This window comes from Lolium rigidum, chromosome 5 (genome assembly GCF_022539505.1).
Source record: "Lolium rigidum isolate FL_2022 chromosome 5, APGP_CSIRO_Lrig_0.1, whole genome shotgun sequence".
Lineage (NCBI taxonomy): Eukaryota > Viridiplantae > Streptophyta > Magnoliopsida > Poales > Poaceae > Lolium > Lolium rigidum.
The window spans coordinates 27,140,017-27,160,154 of record NC_061512.1 but is presented as its reverse complement, the minus strand read 5'-3'; the positions used below and the strand labels follow the sequence as shown (position 1 = coordinate 27,160,154).

The 20,138-nt window shown below is 41.7% G+C and overlaps 1 long non-coding RNA gene across 4 annotated transcripts; it reads right to left on the bottom strand.

Moving 5' to 3' along the window:
- Nucleotides 1-276: 276 nt before the first annotated feature.
- On the bottom strand, nt 277-2,130 carry LOC124653620. Of its 4 annotated transcripts, none has more exons than XR_006987979.1 (3): nt 1,370-2,130; nt 1,101-1,297; nt 277-943 (listed from the first exon to the last, which is right to left on the bottom strand). It is a non-coding gene; the product is annotated as an uncharacterized LOC124653620 (long non-coding RNA). The 4 variants fall into 4 exon arrangements; XR_006987978.1 differs by having other exon boundaries at nt 1,101-1,288; XR_006987976.1 differs by having other exon boundaries at nt 1,101-2,130.
- Nucleotides 2,131-20,138: the final 18,008 nt, after the last annotated feature.

The window sequence follows — 20,138 nt, the reverse complement described above, 5'->3', positions numbered from 1 at the left end:
GGGCAGACGCATGCGGACATATTGACGTTTTTTGTGTCCGTGCCCGACGCAAACGGACATAAATATGCGTCGGGGCCGCTGGAGATGCTCTAAAGCTCATATATAAATTCCATAGTACTGCCTAGTAGATCGGCAGCTAGGGCATACATGCAAAATTGCACTCCAAATCTGGCTATCTTATCAATCTTATCAGTAACATCACTCACTGACAACCTATAAAGGAAGTGCACATGTTAGATCCATACACCAAACGAATGGGCAACAATGAGTGTTAGCTTAGGCTCCCATTTCTGGTGGGAGAATTTACATTCTTGCATAGATTAAAAATAGATGAAATAATAGTGTCCACAATGGTGGAAACTTATTGTGTAGGTACATCTGTTAGATTTGTAATAGCACTTGTTGAAATCAAACAAATACGCTGCCTCAATGATCTATTCAAGCTTGATTGTTTATGCCCTTAGTGAACTCTATTTCACTAACTCCATCCCTATAGCATTAGTTATGAGATGGAGGCTATGGCATCACCAAATATCCATTTTCATAGGGAAAACATCATTTTCATAGTTTTGCTGCACAATTCACTGATATTTGAATAGAGTAGTTTCAGAGCCACCCATACACACACCAGCCCAAGAATCGTCCTCCACAGGTGGGAGGTTAACAGGAAAACCATACCCATCCATCTAGAATGGCCAGCCCATGCCAACAATACGATTTGCATCAGATCCTGCAAGAAGAAAACAAATCAGGAAAGATAAAAACAATGCACAAATAGCCAAAAGGAAAGAATAAGTCACAGCCAAGACAAAATAACTTGACAGCATCTTGAAGAAGCCCCCATTCTGCATTTGCATGACCTTGTCGTTGCCAGGGCTGGTGCGGAGGTAGGAACTGTGAAGCCCCCATTCTGCATTTGCATCACCAAGACCGGAAATCTGCACTGGCATCAAGAACAAATAGAGATCAAAATCAAGGCCAGCGTGACAAAAAAAAACACATGGGCAGAGATTAGAGAGAGCGCGGTGCAGCAGACGCGCGTCCTTCACTGCCGTCTCCAGCTCAATCTTTCATCTCGCACAGGTAGAGAGAGGGCCTACCTGTGTGGATGTGGGCGGCGGCCTGGTGGGTAGAGACGTGTTCGGCGCGGACGGCGGCAGCGCCTAAGACGCGCCAATCCCGACGAACCGGCGGAGGCGGTTCCCAGCGCGAGGCATAACTTAGCCCTCGAAAAGCAGTGGCGTGAACTCCCAGCCACAGAGGGCTGCATTAGATGGCGGCGGCGGCGCTTCACGGTCTCAAAAGTATAGAATAATTAAGAGAAGAAGAAAATCAATACCAGTAGAATCATCAACAACCAGAAGCTCACCTAGCCCGATCTCGCATCAAGGTGAGAGAGAGTTACAGGGACATAGGCTCACACTGGAACCGCTTGCTGCAGGTTTGAAGGGAAAAAAAAAGAAAGAAAGAAGCAGGAAGGATCAGGTCCATATCCTTCTCTTCTTATCCCTCGGCCCCTCCTCCACCTCCTCCTCTTCCATCTGCATCTGCAGTTCGAGATCTTCCTTGAACGCGTTCGTTGGCCCTGTATCGGACACCACCAACACGATGGGATGCATGGCGGCGGCCGGCTCAGGGCAACAGCGTGGCTGGCGCGGCCAGGACCACCTACATCCCGGTGCTCCTCCCTATCACGCATCAGCCCCACTCCTCCGACCGGGATCTAAAGGAAGGGAACACCCACGGCGACCTTCCCATGGGGAGGGAGGAAGTGCCCCGGGTCGAGCGGTACGACCGCTGCAGCATCCACCGGGAGGGCCTCCCCATTACCGCTGTGCACGTCGTGGTCGTGCTGCTATCCCCCTCGACCTCGTCTCCCCCTGGCCACCTCCATATCCTTCTCTTCCTCCCTCCTCAATCTTCATCTCCGGCTCGAGGTTCTCCTTGTATGGGGAACGGCCAACGGGAGGCGGTCCATGGCGGCCGCTCGGGGCAACGACCCGACTGGTACTGCTCGTCCCCGTGCTGTGTCATGGTAGGAGATCGGATATTCGGATCGAACAATGGGGAGCCAAGATGCGAGAGGACAGAGGAGGGCGTGCTATCAAGGGAGGGGAGGGGAAAAGAGACCCAATGGGCAGGTAACAATCGGGGAATGTCCAGAAACCCCGTCCACACACAAAACCGTGACACGCAGGCCTCACAAAGGAGTAACGTGTCACAACATCAATCAGAACTCCACCGCTAGAGGCAATTACCGGAGCAATCCAAACAAAGCGAAGGAAAGACATTCAAGAACCGGTAACCGGTAACCTTCAATCCGTGAAAAGGGGAAATCTTAAAATACCTGATCGACTCAACCAACTAAGAAAAAAAAATAAACACGCGTCACCCAACAATTGGAGGAAGAAAGAGATAATTTGTTCATCAATAGTGCTCAAATCGTGGAGAGAGCCGTAACTTGTTCACCTTTTATATAGTGTATAATTGGCACACTTTGTTTACCACTTTGAGAGGATAGTAGGAAAACACGGCGGTACGGTGGTGCAGGTAAAGCGCGTCGACCGACTAGGGATGGAGGATAGTGCGGCGGAGTAAAACAATTTCTTGACTCGGTCTATGAACTATATCTTCTAATAAGTGCCAGCTACCCCTGAGAAAAACAGGCTGGGAAAATGTTGATAATGCCCAACAAATCAACTGCTAGTCTCTATCAATACAACTTTTTTCCAGCACTATCAATTTTTGTCTGTAGCATAAACTAAATCAATTCTAATAAATACAAGGCAATCTCCACGTGTTCGCATTCTCGATACATACCCTTATTCTTTTCTGCGACCTAAGTAATTTGAAATTTAGATTTGTCAAATGTGACGACAAGTGACACTCAAACAGAAAAAGTTCAACGAGTTGCATGTAAATTATGACAACCTCCATTTACACATGCGGCGACGCAATAGTAATTTTGTTGGAGCAAACCTAGAGGGGTTGAAAAATATTGCAAGGAAAGACCTTCTCAATTCTTACCTATTGTGGATGTTCCGTTGATGTGTTCAGATCATATTTCACCTACCAACTATTATTTTTCTTGTATATAAAGAAAGTATCCTATTTTGGAGGTTATTGACTCCCAAAACGCCACCTTCTCCTCGTGTGGAATCCTCTTCTACCACTCTCTATGATACTGAACTCCAAACTCTAGCTAGGATCCGGAGGAACCCTTCCTTCCACAGGTTGTCAGCCAGATGCTTACTTAGGGATGAGAGGGGTCAGGGTTTATGTGTGTGTGTGCATTGATAAGTGACGCCATAGTTTATACCCGCGCTCTTGTCGGATACATCCATCATGGCACTGCCATAGCCGCTCCCATCAAAAGCGTAACGCAATGCAGTTCGAAACCCAACACACGAAGCCGCAACGTGGGCAAATAGACATATAAGTCAGAGTCCGTGCCAAGATCAGGTGTGGATTGGATGAACTCACCAACTCACCTAACGTGTTGTACTCAGTAGTCGTCCTTGCACCTTTGCTGGGCACAAACAAGAGGTTTGGTACAATTGCTTCACATGCATACAAAGCCCAAGAGCTAAATACATCACAATTACTATCTCACAAACTAATTAAGTTTGAGAAATAATTCAGTAACCCATTGTCGTTCTCAACAAAATCATCACTCCCGAGTTAAAAGAAGAAAAGATTTTTCAAGTATGTGCTTTGTTTACGCCCTATACCAAAAAAAAGGTATGTGCTTTGTTTACACACACTACATGGTATATATGACACATAAGTCATAAACCTCAACATGGTAATGCTAATTGTGCGAGGTTCTCCCCAGTCCCTAAAATTGACAATATGGTTTAGCAATGAATTTTCAAAGAATGAATTTTCTTTGGTGAGTAAAACAATTAGAACCTGGTTCCATTTACACTAGTGGAAAGTAATATAAGATTTTCTTTTGAATAACTTTTGGGAGCGCAAAAATAAATTTGTAACGGAATATCAGTTTTCTCACATATTGTATAAATTTCATTGATGAGATTAGATTACCTTTCATACATATAATTTTTATTCCCCAGCCTTGATGAGTATATAGAGTCAGCGCTATTTGACCCCAGGGTGCAGAATAATAATCCTACACCCACCTTGTATCTTACAAATCGTAAATGATTTTTATGCCACGTAAATTTTGTCTTACTTCAGAAGTTGAGTATAACATAAGAAAAAATAGGCATGGCATACTTTTTATTGTTTACATGATGTAAAAAGACGTAAAATACTTATTTTGGATGGTTTTTACACTATATTGACTCATAGAATGCATTTTTTATATCAATTTTTTCTGTTATGAGTCAATATGAACGTAATTATTTGTGTACAAATACAAAATTTAATGAATATAACATCACAAATATATGCCAAGTGTAAATTACTTCGCTGCACCTTAGGCATCGGATAGCGTTTCTACAAATGCATTCTATATGTAGCATGGAGTCACCTATTTCTTGTGAGGCTTGACTACTCAACTCTAGCTAGGGTTAGGAGAAACAATCTGTTATCATCCATCTCATTTCCTTCCTATAAAACGAAAAAAATCTCTAGGCATGAGAGGTGTCAGGAATACATGTAGTTGTTATTTGGTTGAAATGTGATGTTACAAGCAGGGGAAAACACAAGGTGATATTGCTTTTTGGTGAGCACTGAGTATTGATTTCGGGGGTGAAAATACTGGGTCTCAACATTCATTGGTTGTACCAATGTTCGGGCCTCTCTCGGGGGGACAACGATGCTTTTCCATTGTTTCTTTTTAAATGCGTCGCTTTCGGAGAATATTTTTATTACTCCAGTTGTTGTCAATGATGGTGGTTGTTCTTGCTGCCGCGATGCATTGTTTGCCTCGGATGGGCCTTTATTTTTTTTATTTTGTGCTCCTTTATCTTGTGCATCCTTGATGGCTTGACTAACTCTTAACATTATGATACTGTAGATGACATGTGTAAGTAGTATTAGCTCGATATTAGTATATTATCTTTATCAATAAAAATGAATGTGTTTTTTTATGCACGCTACATGGTATAAAATATTAAATAACCTTGACATGGAATTGCAAAATGTGTGTGGTTCTCCTCAGCCCCGTCCAAATATCTAGAATTCATAGTATGGTTTAGTGACTAGTTTTCAAAGTAAGGAATTTTCATCAGCGAGTAAACAAATTCGGACCTGGTGTAATGCCACATTAGATTTTTTTCGAATAATTTTCATGAGTACACCAAAAAAAATGTAAGGCAATATCTGTTTTTTCACATGGTGTACAAGTTCCATTGATAAGACTAGATTGCCCCTCACATATCTGTTTTTTTTCTTGCTCCGTTAGTTGTGTGCATCCTTAATGTATTTATTAATTGTTTGACATTGTCGCAGAGGCTAGGTGTATTAAGTATTATTATGATATCAGTATATTCCATTTATATAAAATGTATGAGTTCTATGTCCACCTTGCTACATGGTATGAAACATCAAGTAACCCCAAGATAGTGTAGTTCAAAATGTAGGAGGTTCTCTTAGGTCCCGTCCAACTGTCTAAAATTGATATGGTTTGATGACTTTTCAATGAAGGAATTTGCATAGACAAGTAAGCCAAGCAGGACCTGGTTCCATTTACACTAGTGTAAAGTCACGTTAGAATTTCTTTCGAATAACTTCCAGGAGTGCAACAACAAATTCGTAAGGCAACATCTGTTTTTTTCACATGGTGTATAAGTTCCATTGATGAGACTAGATTGCCTTTGACACATCCAATTTTATTCCCCACCGTTCATACCTATATATGTTCACCAAAGCATACTATAGCTACCTTCAAGGCCACCCATTTATCCTGAGGGCTGACGCTCAACTACTCATCTCTGGCTAGGATTAGGAAGAACGATCTGTTTCCATCTCATTTCCTCCCTGTTCAACGAAAAATTAATCTAGGGATGAGAGGTCTCAGGAATACATCTAGTTGTTAGTTGTTACTTGGTTGAATTATGATGTTACAAGTGGAAAAAATGTAGGGCGTCCAAGCAGACTTGTAAAGTTTTTTTTGTGTTAAACCAGAGACAAAACAAGAGCTTCGAGAACATGAAAAGGGCACACTGCATCGTCTCCCTTTGCATTCGCCTTAGCATGCACGAGTCACGTTGATGCTTACCCAGAGGAGAGTGCTGCTGCTGCTCGCTCTCAAGTCTCAATTTAGTGCCAAGTAGTGCGAACACGACATGGGTTGGCTGAGCCTCTGGGAGGCTCGACAACAGGCATTTGGGCCCTTCGTTTTCGGAGCAGCGCCAGTCCTTGCTTTATACTCTCCATGATCACAGAGACCATGGCCTGTCCCCAGGTTGAAGCGTGGCATGCCATACAGCTCACCGCGCTGGAGACCAGCTCAGTAGATGTGAGCTGTTTGTCAGTCTTTGGCTGAATGATCTTGATCGACAAATCAATAATGTATTGAGTATTGTGTCTGTCCCGCTGTCAACTTAGCTCTAGCACTAAGGGGCTGTTTGGTTGAGGGGATATCCTCCAGTGGTTAGTGGTAGCCACTAAAAAAGTGGTTGCCGTCCGTTTGGTTTAGTGGTTGAGAGGGGTTGAGGATAACCAGATTCCTGAAATATACCTCCAAAATGGTGGCTGAGCCCATCCGATGAAATCTGCCGGATGTGGCCAACCACTTGTGGCTCGCGCCTGCAAGGGTCACCTGTGCCGATTTCGCTCGCTCGCTGGCCCGCGAAAGACAAAGAAAAACTTACACTATCCCTTTCCCCTGCCTCTCCTCACTCTCACCATCATGAAGCAGAGGCGGCGCTGGAAATAAAATTAACGCACGGGGCTCGCAGAACGCCGGCGGGACTCATCCGAACGTCGGCGGCAGGACTCCTGGCTCGATCGGCGCGTTAACTGCCAAGATTGGACGGAGCAGAGGTCACAGCGACCGAGATTGAAAGGCAACGGAGGTGTCTTGGGAGGGGCGGCGAGGTAGTGCCTCAGCTCTCCCTGTCTATGTTCTCTCTATCTGTATCTGTGGCGGTGTGGCCTGTGATGGGACGTGAGAGGAGATCGGGTCGGTGGCGTAGGATGCTCCGCTTTCCTTTGAATACATGTTTCTTCAATTCCCATCTATATATCTTGCTAAACTGAATTCTCTCTGACCTGTACAAGAGCAACACGAGCTCACTTCTGAAGATTTTGTGGTTCCCCTGCATCACTCGCAAGTCAGATTAGCTTTTACTAGTTATATACATCCAAAGCATTACTTGTACAAATTTTAGTCAGGGAGGTAATCTCTACAGGGTAACTATCACATGTTCTCTGTAACATCCCAAAATTTAAAACAAATAAGAAACACAAATTTCCTTATTCCAAAATTTGGAGCCAACAAAAGCTCTAATTGAATTATTTGTGTGCATGGTGCTCATGCATGAATCTCTTGATATTGCCATGATGTTTGTTTGAAATGCTTGACAATGTTCCTAAACCCTAAACCATGCCTAGTTGAATCAAAGAGAAACAAAGAAAAATAAAATAAAATAAAAAATGGAATCATATATGAGCCTATGGCCATATTTGCAAATCTTAAACTAGGCCATGTTTACTTTGTGAAAATGGTTTGAAAACATTACTAAACTCAAAATAATAACATTTGTGTCAAAGAAAAGCAAAACAAATAAAAAGAAAATGAAAAATACATGCACATGTGATAATGGTCATTTTTGACAATTATAGCCTGATGCCTATGATACGCGTACAACACGCGACCGTTGGGAACCCCAAGAGGAAGGTGTGATGCGTACAGCGGCAAGTTTTTCCTCAGTAAGAAACCAAGGTTTATCGAACCAGTAGGAGCCAAGAAGCACGTTGAAGATTGATGGCGGCGGAGTGTAGTACGGCGCAACACCAGGGATTCCGGCGCCAACGTGGAACCTGCACAACACAACCAAGATACTTTGTCCCAACGTAACAGTGAGGTTGTCAATCTCACCGGCTTGCTGTAACAAAGGATTAGATGTATAGTGTGGATGATGATTGTTTGCAGAGAACAGTAGAACGAGTATTGCAGTAGATTGTATTCGATGTAAAAGAATGGACCGGGGTCCACAATTCACTAGAGGTGTCTCTCCGATAAGAATAAGCATGTTGGGTGAACAAATTACAGTTGGGCAATTGACAAATAAAGAGGGCATGACCATGCACATACATGTTATGATGAATATTGTGAGATTTAATTGGGCATTACGACAAAGTACATAGACCGCTATCCAGCATGCATCTATGCCTAAATAGTCCACCTTCAGGTTATCATCCGAACCCCCTCCAGTATTAAGTTGCAAACAACGAGACAATTGCATTAAGTATGGTGCGTAATGTAATCAATAAATATATCCTTAGACATAGCATTGATGTTTTATCCCTAGTGGCAACAAGCACATCCACAACCTTAGAGGTTTCCGTCACTCCCCAGCATTTAATGGAGACATGAACCCACTATCGAGCATAAATAGTCCCTCTTGGAGTTACAAGCAAAAACTTGGCCGAGCCTCTACTAGCAACGGAGAGCATGCAAGATCATAAACAACACATAGATGATAGATTGATAATCAACATAACATAGCATTCATTATTCATCGGATCCCAACAAACACAACATGTAGCATTACAGATAGATGATCTTGATCATGTTAGGCAGCTCACAAGATCCAACAATGATAGCACAATTAGGAGAAGACGACCATCTAGCTACTGCTATGGACCCATAGTCCAGGGGTGAACTACTCACTCATCACTCCGGAGGCGACCATGGCGGTGAAGAGTCGTCCGGGAGATGATTCCCCTCTCCGGCAGGGTGCCGGAGGCGATCTCCTGAATCCCCCGAGATGGGATTGGCGGCGGCGGCGTCTCTAGAAGGTTTTCCGTATCGTGGCTCTCGGTACTGGAGTTATTCTCGATGAAGTCTTAAGTAGGCGGAAGGGTAGGTCAGGGGGCGCCACGAGGGGCCCACACCACAGGCCGGCGCGGCCAGGGCTTGGGCCGCGCCGCCCTGGTGTGGCGTCGCCTCGTCGCCCCACTTCGTATCTCCCCCGGTGTTCTGGAAGCTTCGTGGAAAAATAAGATCCTGGGCGTTGATTTCGTCCAATTCCGAGAATATTTCCTTACTAGGATTTTTGAAACCAAAAACAGCAGAAAACAGCAACTGGCTCTTCGACATCTCGTTAATAGGTTAGTGCCGGAAAATGCATAAATATGACATAAAAGTATGCATAAAACATGTAGCTATCATCAATAAAGTAGCATGGAACATAAGAAATTATCGATACGTTGGAGACGTATCAGCATCCCCAAGCTTAGTTCCTGCTCGTCCCGAGTAGGTAAACGATAACAAAGATAATTTCTGAAGTGACATGCCATCATAATCTTGATCAATAATATTGTAAGCACATGTAATGAATGCAGCGATTCGAAGCAATGTAAATGCAATGAGTAAACAATTGAATCATATAGCAAAGACTTTTCATGAATAGTACTTTCAAGACAAGCATCAATAAGTCCTGTATAAGAGTTAACTCATAAAGCAATAATTTCAAAGTAGAGGCAGTGAAGCAACACAAAGGAAGATTATGTTTCAGCCGTTGCTTTCAAGTTGTAACATGTATATCTCATGGATATTGTCAACATAAAGTAATATAACAAGTGCAATATGCAAGTATGTAGGAATCAATGCACAGTTCACACAAGTGTTTGCTTCTTGAGATGGAGAGAAATAGGTGAACTGACTCAACATAAAAGTAGAAGAAAGGCCCTTCGCAGAGGGAAGCACCGATTGCTATATTTGTGCTAGAACTTTGATTTTGAAAACAAGAAATAATTTTGTCAACGGTAGTAATAAAACATATGTATCATGTAAATTATATCCTACAAGTTGCAAGCCTCATGCATAGTATACTGATAGTGCCCGCACCTTGTCCTAATTAGCTCGGATTACCTGGATTATCACCGCAATACATATGTTTTAACCAAGTATCACAAAGGGGTACCTCTATGCCGCTCGTACAAAGGTCTAAGGAGAAAGCTCGTATTGGATTTCTCGCTTTTGATTATTCTCAACTTAGACATCCATATCGGGACAACATAGACAACAGATAATGGACTCCTCTTTAATGCATAAGCATTTAGCAACAATTAATATTCTCATATGAGATTGAGGATATTTGTCCAAAACTGGAACTTCCACCATGGATCATGGCTTTAGTTAGCGGCCCAATGTTCTTCTCTAACAATATGCATGCTCAAACCATTCAACTCATGGTAAATCGCCCTTACTTCAGACAAGATGAACATGCATAGCAACTCACATGATATTCAACAAAGGGTTGATGGCATCCCAGGAACAAGGTTATCGCACAACAAGCAACTTAATAAGATATAAGATGCATAAGTACATATTCAATACCACAATAGTTTTTAGGCTATTTGTCCCATGAGCTATATATTGCAAAGGCGAAGAATGGAAATTTTAAAGGTAGCACTCAAGCAATTTACTTTGAAATGGCAGAGAAATACCATGTGGTAGGTAGGTATGGTGGACACAAGTGGCATAGTGTTTGGCTCAAGGATTTTGGATGCATGAGAAGTATTCCCTCTCGATACAAGGCTTAGGCTAGCAAGGTTATTTGAAACAAACACAAGTATGAACCGGTACATCAGAACTCACATAAAAGACATATTGTAAGCATTATAAGACTCTACACCGTCTTTCTTGTTGTTCGACCCTTACTAGAAAATATCTAGACCTTAGAGAGACCAATTATGCAAACCAAAATTTAGCAAGCTCTATGTATTTCTTCATTAATAGGTGCAAAGTATATGATGCAAGAGCTTAAACATGAGCATGACAATTGCCAAGTATCACATTATTCAAGACATTCTACCAATTACCACATGTAGCATTTCCCGTTTCCAACCATATAACAAATTAACGAAGCAGTTTCAACCTTCGCCATGAATATTATGAGTAAAGCCTAAGGACATATTTGTCCATATGCAACAGCGGAGCGTGTCTCTCTCCCACACAATGAATGCTAGGATCCAACTTTATTCAAACCAAACAAAAACAAAAATAAACAGACGCTCCAAGCAAAGTACATAAGATGTGATGGAATAAATATATAGTTTCACTAGAGGAACCTGATAATGTTGTCGATGAAGAAGGGCATCCCCAAGTTTAGACGCTTGAGTCTTCTTGAAATATGCAGGGGTGAACCACCGGGGCATCCCCAAGCTTAGAGCTTTCACTCTCCTTGATCATATTGTATCATCCTACTCTCTTGATCCTTGAAAACTTCCTCCACACCAAACTTAAAACAACTCATTAGAGGGTTAGTGCATAATCAAAATTCACATGTTCAGAGGTGACATAATCATTCTTAACACTTCTGGATATTGGACAAAGCTACTGAAAGTTAATGGAATAGAAAAATCGATCAAGCATAGCAAAACAGGCAATGTGAAATAAAAGGCAGAATCTGTCAAAACGGAACAGTCCGTAAAGACGAATTTCTAAGAGGCACCAGACTTGCTCAAATGAAAATTCTTAAATTGAATAAAAGTTGCGTACATATCTGAGGACCACTCACGTAAATTGGCAAAATTTTCTGAGTTACCGAAAGAGAATTAGGCCCAGATTCGTGACAGCAAGAAATCTGTTTTTGCGCAGTAATCCAAATCCAGTATGAACCTTACTATCAAGGACTTTACTTGGCACAACAATACAACAAAACTAAGATAAGGAGAGGTTTCTACAGTAGTAACAACTTCCAAGACTCAAATATAAAATAAAAGTGAAGAAGTAAAATCATGGGTTGTCTCCCATAAGCGCTTTTCTTTAACGCCTTTCAGCTGGGCGCAGAAAGTGTGTATCAAGTGTTATCAAGAGACGAAGCATCAACATCATAATTTGTTCTAATGATAGAATCAAAAGGTAACTTCATTCTCTTTCTATGGAAGTGTTCCATACCTTTCTTAAGAGGAAATTGATATTTAATATTACCTTCCTTCATATCAATAATAGCACCAACAGTTCGAAGAAAAGGTCTTCCCAATATAATGGGACAAGATGCATTGCATTCAATATCCAAGACAACAAAATCAACGGGGACAAGGTTATTGTTAACCGTAATGCGAACATTATCAACTCTCCCCAAAGGTTTCTTTGTAGAATTATCAGCAAGATTAACATCCAAATAACAATTTTTCAATGGTGGCAAGTCAAGCATATTATAGATTTTTCTAGGCATAACGGAAATACTTGCACCAAGATCACATAAAGCATTACAATCAAAGTCATTGACCTTCATCTTAATGATGGGCTCCCAACCATCCTCTAACTTCCTAGGAATAGAAGCTTCGCGTTCTAATTTCTCTTCTCCAGCTTTTATGAGAGCATTTGTAATATGTTTTGTGAAGGCCAAGTTTATAGCACAAGCATTAGGACTCTCAGGAAGTTTTTGTAAGAACTTTATAACGTCAGAGATGTGACAATGATCAAAGTCTAAACCATTATAATCTAAAGCAATGGGATCATTGTCTCCAATGTTGGAAAAAATTTCAGCAGTTTTATCACAGGCAGTTTCAGCAGTTTTAGCAGTTTCAGGCAGTTTTTCACGCTTTGCATTAGAAGTGGAAACATTGCCAACACCAATTATTTTACCATTAATAGTAGGAGGTGCAGCAACATGTGGAGCATTAGCATTACTAGTGGTGGTAATAGTCCAAACTTTAGCTATATTATCTTCTTTAGCATTTTCTTCTTTTTCCCACCTAGCACGCAATTCGGCCATCAATCTTATATTCTCATTAATTCTAACTTGGATGGCGTTTGCTGTAGAAAATGACTTAATATCAATATTTTCATTAGGCATAACTTTCGATTTCAAAAGATCAACATCAGCAGCAAGACTATCGACTTTAGAAGCAAGTATATCAATTTTCCCAAGCTTTTCTTCAACAGATTTGTTAAAAGCAGTTTGTGTACTAATAAATTCTTTAAGCATGGCTTCAAGTACAGGGGGTGAATTCCTATTATTGTTGTAAGAATTACCATAACCGTTACCATTATTATAAGGATATGGCCTATAGTTGTTACTAGAATTGTTCCGGTAAGCATTGTTGTTGAAATTATTATTTTTAATGAAGTTCACATCAACATGTTCTTCTTAGGCAACCAATGAAGCTAACGGAACATTATTTGGATCAATATTTGTCCTACCATTCACAAGCATAGACATCATAACATCAATCTTATCACTCAAGGAAGAGGTTTCTTCGACAGAATTTACCTTCTTACCTTGTGGAGCTCTTTCCGTGTGCCATTCAGAGTAATTAATCATCATATTATCAAGAAGCTTTGTTGCGTCGCCTAGAGTGATGGACATAAAGGTACCTCCAGCAGCTGAATCCAATAAGTTCCGCGAAGAAAAATTCAGTCCTGCATAAAAGATTTGGATGATCATCCAAGTAGTCAGTCCATGGGTTGGGCAATTTTTAACCAAAGATTTCATTATTTCCCATGCTTGGGCAACATGCTCATTATCCAATTGTTTAAAATTCATTATGCTACTTCTCAAAGATATAATTTTAGCAGGAGGATAATATCTACCAATAAAAGCATCCTTGCATTTAGTCCATGAATCAATACTATTCTTAGGCAGAGATAGCAACCAATCTTTAACTCTTCCTCTTAATGAGAAAAGAAACAATTTTAATTTTATAATGTCACCATCTACATCCTTATACTTTTGCATTTCATATAATTCAACAAAATTATTAAGATGGGCAGCAGCATCATCAGAACTAACACCAGAAAATTGCTCTCTCATAACAAGATTCAGTAAAGCAGGTTTAATTTCAAAGAATTCTGCTGTAGTAGCAGGTGGAGCAATAGGTGTGCATAAGAAATCATTATTATTTGTGGTTGTGAAGTCACACAACTTAGTATTTTCAGGAGTACCTATTTTAGCAACAGTAAATAAAGCAAACTAGATAAAGTAAATGCAAGTAACTAATTTTTTTGTGTTTTTAATATAGCAAACAAGATAGCAAGTAAAGTAAAACTAGCAACTAATTTTTTTGTGTTTTCTTTGAATGCAGCAAACAAAGTAGTAAATAAAATAAAGCAAGACAAAAACAAAGTAAAGAGATTGGAGGTGGAGACTCCCCTTGCAGCGTGTCTTGATCTCCCCAGCAACGGCGCCAGAAAACAGTCTTGATACGTGTACAGCACGCGACCGTTGGGAACCCCAAGAGAAAGGTGTGATGCGTTCAGCGGCAAGTTTTCCCTCAGTAAGAAACCAAAGTTTATCGAACCAGTAGGAGGCAAGAAGCACGTTGAAGGTTGATGGCGGCGGAGTGTAGTGCGGCGCAACACCAGGGATTCCGGCGCCAACGTGGAACCTGCACAACACAACCAAGATACTTTGTCCGAACGTAACAGTGAGGTTGTCAATCTCACCGGCTTGCTGTAACAAAGGATTAGATGTATAGTGTGGATGATGATTGTTTGCAGAGAACAGTAGAACGAGTATTGCAGTAGATTGTATTCGATGTAAAAGAATGGACCGGGGTCCACAGTTCACTAGAGGTGTCTCTCCGATAAGAATAAGCATGTTGGGTGAACAAATTACAGTTGGGCAATTAACAAATAAAGAGGGCATAACCATGCACATACATGTTATGATGAATATTGTGAGATTTAATTGGGCATTACGACAAAGTACATAGACCGCTATCCAGCATGCATCTATGCCTAAAAAGTCCACCTTCAGGTTATCATCCGAACCCCCTCCAGTATTAAGTTGCAAACAACGGACAATTGCATTAAGTATGGTGCGTAATGTAATCAATAAATATATCATTAGACATAGCATTGATGTTTTATCCCTAGTGGCAACGAGCACATCCACAACCTTAGAGGTTTCGTTACCCCCCAGATTTAATGGAGACATGAACCCACTATCGAGCATAAATACTCCCTCTTGGAGTTACAAGCAAAAACTTGGCCAGCGCCTCTACTAGCAACGGAGAGCATGCAAGATCATAAACAACACATAGATGATAGATTGATAATCAACATAACATAGCATTCATTATTCATCGGATCCCAACAAACACAACATGTAGCATTACAGATAGATGATCTTGATCATGTTAGGCCGCTCACAAGATCCAACAATGATAGCACAATTAGGAGAAGATGACCATCTAGCTACTGCTATGGACCCATAGTCCAGGGGTGAACTACTCACTCATCACTCCGGAGGCGACCATGGCGGTGAAGAGTCCTCCGGGAGATGATTCCCCTCTCCGGCAGGGTGCCGGAGGCGATCTCCTGAATCCCCCGAGATGGGATTGGCGGCGGCGGCGTCTCTGGAAGGTTTTCCGTATCGTGGCTCTCGGTACTGGAGTTATTCTCGACGAAGGCTTAAGTAGGCGGAAGGGTAGGTCAGGGGGCGCCACGAGGGGCCCACACCACAGGCCGGTGCGGCCAGGGCTTGGGCCGCGCCACCCTGGTGTGGCGTTGCCTCGTCGCCCCACTTCGTATCTCCCCCGGTGTTCTGGAAGCTTCGTGGAAAAATAAGATCCTGGGCGTTGATTTCGTCCAATTCCGATAATATTTCCTTACTAGGATTTCTGAAACCAAAAACAGCAGAAAACAGCAATCGGCTCTTCGGCATCTCGTTAATAGGTTAGTGCCGGAAAATGCATAAATATGACATAAAGTATGCATAAAACATGTAGGTATCATCAATAAAGTAGCATGGAACATAAGAAATTATCGATACGTTGGAGACGTATCAGCCTACTTTGAGCCTCTGTAGTAAACAATTTCTCAACTAAACTTTCCCATCTCTTTGCTCCTCATCCAAGTAAACATAAAAATGAATAAAGTGGTGTTGACCAATCATGCTAAATCAAATTCAATTGCTTATAATAAGCAACCAAAGTGACAACATTGAAACAGATTCTAGATCAACCCAAATTTGATTTTTACCAAACCATTTTCAAATTTCAAACCAAGGTCATCAAGAGGTTCCAAATATTAATTGAATCACACCCATAAATTATTTTGGCAAAATTCAAATTCAAAGTTCTTTCGGCCATTTCATCAAACACCTTATGTGCACAATCTGGTTATGTGCATACACTCTAAAATCCAGAGGATCTTAGCCTAAACCATCACCTCTATGGTCAACCTCAGCTCCCTCTTGTACCCCTTGAACAATGCCAAGCACCAGAACCAATAATCATGGATGATTTCATCAAGGACATGGCCATGCAAAGCCCCTCATGCCACTCCCCATGTCAACCCTTTCTCCACTCCTCCCTGGCTCACCTCAGCATGTCCTTGAGCTTGCCGTCACTCTCCTGATCACGCTCGTGCACTCCATCGACCAAGGAGAGGCTTGCACTGGCCGGCACAGGACGTGCCCATGTCAGCCAGTGACGCCAGCGCGCGCACGGACACACCCCAGAGCGCGCCAGAGCACGTCGTCGCCCCGTCGCTTCCGTCCTCCCCTTGACCCATGTCTCCGCCCTGAGCTTCGCCATGATGCCAGCGACCTCTCAGACACGCTCATTTGGATCGGAGAGACATGTCGCCGTCGCCATCGACGACACCGTCCGCCACGGTACTGCCAGCACACGTCACGCTCCCCATCGCGTCTGACCACCATTTTCTGTGCCACGAGCACTGTAATGATCGCCATGACGTATAGAGCACCGTTGCGTCCTTGCCCACTCCTCTCCACCGTTGTAGCACCGTCGCCATGGTCGACCTGCCCATGCCGTGCCGCCCTCTCTCGCCCGCTATAAATAAAGGCCTCCCCTGCTCAATTCCTTCACACCATTCACCTCCCCTCTTCTCACTGATCCTCCTCGAGCACAACCACGCCTCAATTTGACACACAGAGCCTCAATCGCTCGTCGGAGAACCGTCGGAGCCGTCGCAGAAGGAGCCGACGATTGGAGCCACCCCAGGAGCTGCCGCCAGTACCAGGAGCTTCGCCGTTGTCGACAATGTCGATCTACGTCAACGCCGAACATCGCCGGACCTCCGGTGAGCCGCTGACCCCCTAGGTTCGCCGCCAGTAGGGTTCATGCTCGCCGTCGACGACGACGAGCATCGGCCGTTCGATCTCATTCTAATCCTACAGTTCATATCCCGCGTACCGTTTCGGTGTTCTAAGTGACGCTGATAGTGGGACCCATTGTCAGGCAGCCCACGCGTGCGAGACGCGCAGCTGGGCCGGCCCTTTTCTTTTTCTCTCTGGCCCGTTAGCTTTTCCCGCCTAAGCCCACGTATTTGAATTCGAATTAATTCATTTATTCTAAATTCAATACTGATGCCATGTTCAAAATAAAATCGAAAAATATCTACTGAGCCAAAATTTATGAATTAAATATTTCTGGAAAGCTTATGAAAATATCTATCCAACCCCACTGGTCTCAACCCTTGATACATTATAGAACACTAGCAATAAAAATAACAAGGAAGTACCTTTTCAAAATTCAAACAATTATTAAAATTCAACCATAATGAATTTTGAGGTGTTTCCAATTCTCATAATTCACATTTCAAAAACTCTATTTGATTATGGAAAAATATGACATGGTTGTTTTAAATGATCATGGGCTAGATTCAAATAATGGCTATGTAGTGATTTCTAGCTCATTTAAATTACTTCAAAATATTAATAAAACCTTATGAGAGGTATCCTCTCATTTAAATCACCTTTCCAAGTAATTCCATGTGAGGTGATTACATTAGCTTACATGACCTCATATTTTATTACTTGAGAATATTAAATCTTTTCCAAAGTACTATTTAAATTGTATGAGATGTAGTATCTCATTTAAATCATTTTCCCAAATGGATAAATATGAAGTGGTGACTTTGGTCAACATGATCTCATACTTTATTATTTGAGGAAATTAAATCTTAGTAATGTTCAATGAGAGGAAATTACTTTCAAAGGAAATAAATGGAAACCCTAGTAAGTATTAAATCCTAGTATTTTTTTTTCAATGAGAGGAAATTATTTTTCTTAAAAGAAAACAAAGCCAACCACAATGTTAAAAATGGTGTGATGCTAGATCCTCTTGTGTGAACCATTTGAGTGTTAAGTCTAGTACTTAATTATTGTTTGGTGATTGTGCATCTCGTATTGTATGTTAGACGCTAGTACCGAAGGATACGAGGAGGAGGAGGTCTTCTACGAAGAAGAAGAGGAAAACTTTGATCACTATACCACTTAAGGCAATCTCAACTAATACTAATGCAAGCTATTTACCAATACAAGATATTACCATGAGCAAGCTATTACCAATGCAAACTCTACTAATGCAAAGTGCAAGATACCCTTGCAATACTCTTTTGTTTAAAGATTTGTCCAATCCCAAGTTTTTATCTTGCAATATTTTACTTTGTCTATCAAGGCTTAATTATTATAGTTAACTTTGGTCTAGAGATAGAATACTACAAGAGCATCAAACTTAGCCTAGAGAGCTACACTTTAGTTAGCACCCCTCATGACTAGTTTCTAGTGCTAAAACTAAAATTGACTACTCTAGATGGGAACATGTGAATCAAATGACTTTGAAAACCTTAGAATGATGAGTCCTTCTATTGAAAGTTTGAAGGTGAATATGACTTGTGAATGACAAGGTGAATTTGACAAAAACTGATGGTTGGGTTCGGATGCGATACCATTACAATTTTAGAGTACCCCCACAATACATGATAATGGGTAGAGCTTAGCTAGAAATTTATGTGCTTTAGTGTGGGTTCGCTCTGAACAAGCGTCATAGGGGTTATGCTGAGACTACCTCCGTGAAAAGTGAAATGACGTGAAATTTAGGTGAATGTCCTACCCAAGCCCTGTGCAGTTCCCAGGATGGCAGATAGCCATAGCTGGGAGGCCAAGCTCATAGGGGAGGTGCCTATACTAGGGTATGTAAGTGAAAGGTTAATGGTTGATGATCCGCATACTGAGTATGATTATTCAGGGCTATCCCTGACGGATGTAATCAAAAGTTGTGGCACAAGTGTACAACCTCTACAGAGTGTTAAACTATTCGAATAGCCGTGTCGCGGTCATGGACGGTTGGATGGCCATACTGTTCCGTTGTCAGATGTTTTCTAAAAATAACTTGTGACTTGAAAGGTGAATTTGACTTGATCACAACAGAGTTGTGGAAATGACACTAATGTTCCCATCTGAGTAAATTTAGACAACTAAAGAGTCCTTGACTATTAAGTATTTATGAAATAAAACTAGCTCTGTGCAAATAAACCTAGAAGCTTAGAATCATGATTAGAGCTATTAGTACTTCTATTAGTGGTAGTTTGCGAGTACTTCAAAAGTACTCATGGCTTTGTCCCTGGCTATTCAAATGGCCAGACTATGAAGGAGAGCACCAGTACCGGGAAGATGGACAGCAGGATGTCTATGATAACTAGGATCACCTTCTGACGTCAAGCGTTGCCCGTGGAACAAATGGACCGCTACTACGTTGCTTCCGCTATGTGTTTGTATGTTGATCTGTAGATCAACTCTTGTTGTAAGACTTGGATCATGTGATCCCTTGTTGTAAGACGATTATGATTTGTAATAAATAATGTTCTGTGATATCAACTATTATTTCTCGCAAAAACACTATTCCTGGGATTGCGATGTATGGCATAATAGGCATCTGAAATTAAAAATCCGGGTATTGACATTCTCGATAAAGATCATTATGCTTTCCCAACACATCCAGTTGAGATTTAGATTTGATATATAAGATGCTAAATGATATTCGAACCTGAAAAATTGCAATGAGTCGTAGGTCAATTAGGACGTCCATTTACACCAAAATTTCAGTTCACACGTGGTGTGCAGGTTTAATTGATGAGTCAGATCTGTTTTTCACCTACAAACTTTTATTTCGCATAGTATCAAAGCAGCTAGAATCCTATTTTTGAGGTTATTGAGTCGCAAGGTGACGCTTTCTTCTCTTCGTCGATCTCCTTCTCCACCAGTCTCTACTAGGATGCTTAACTACAATTCTAGGTAGGA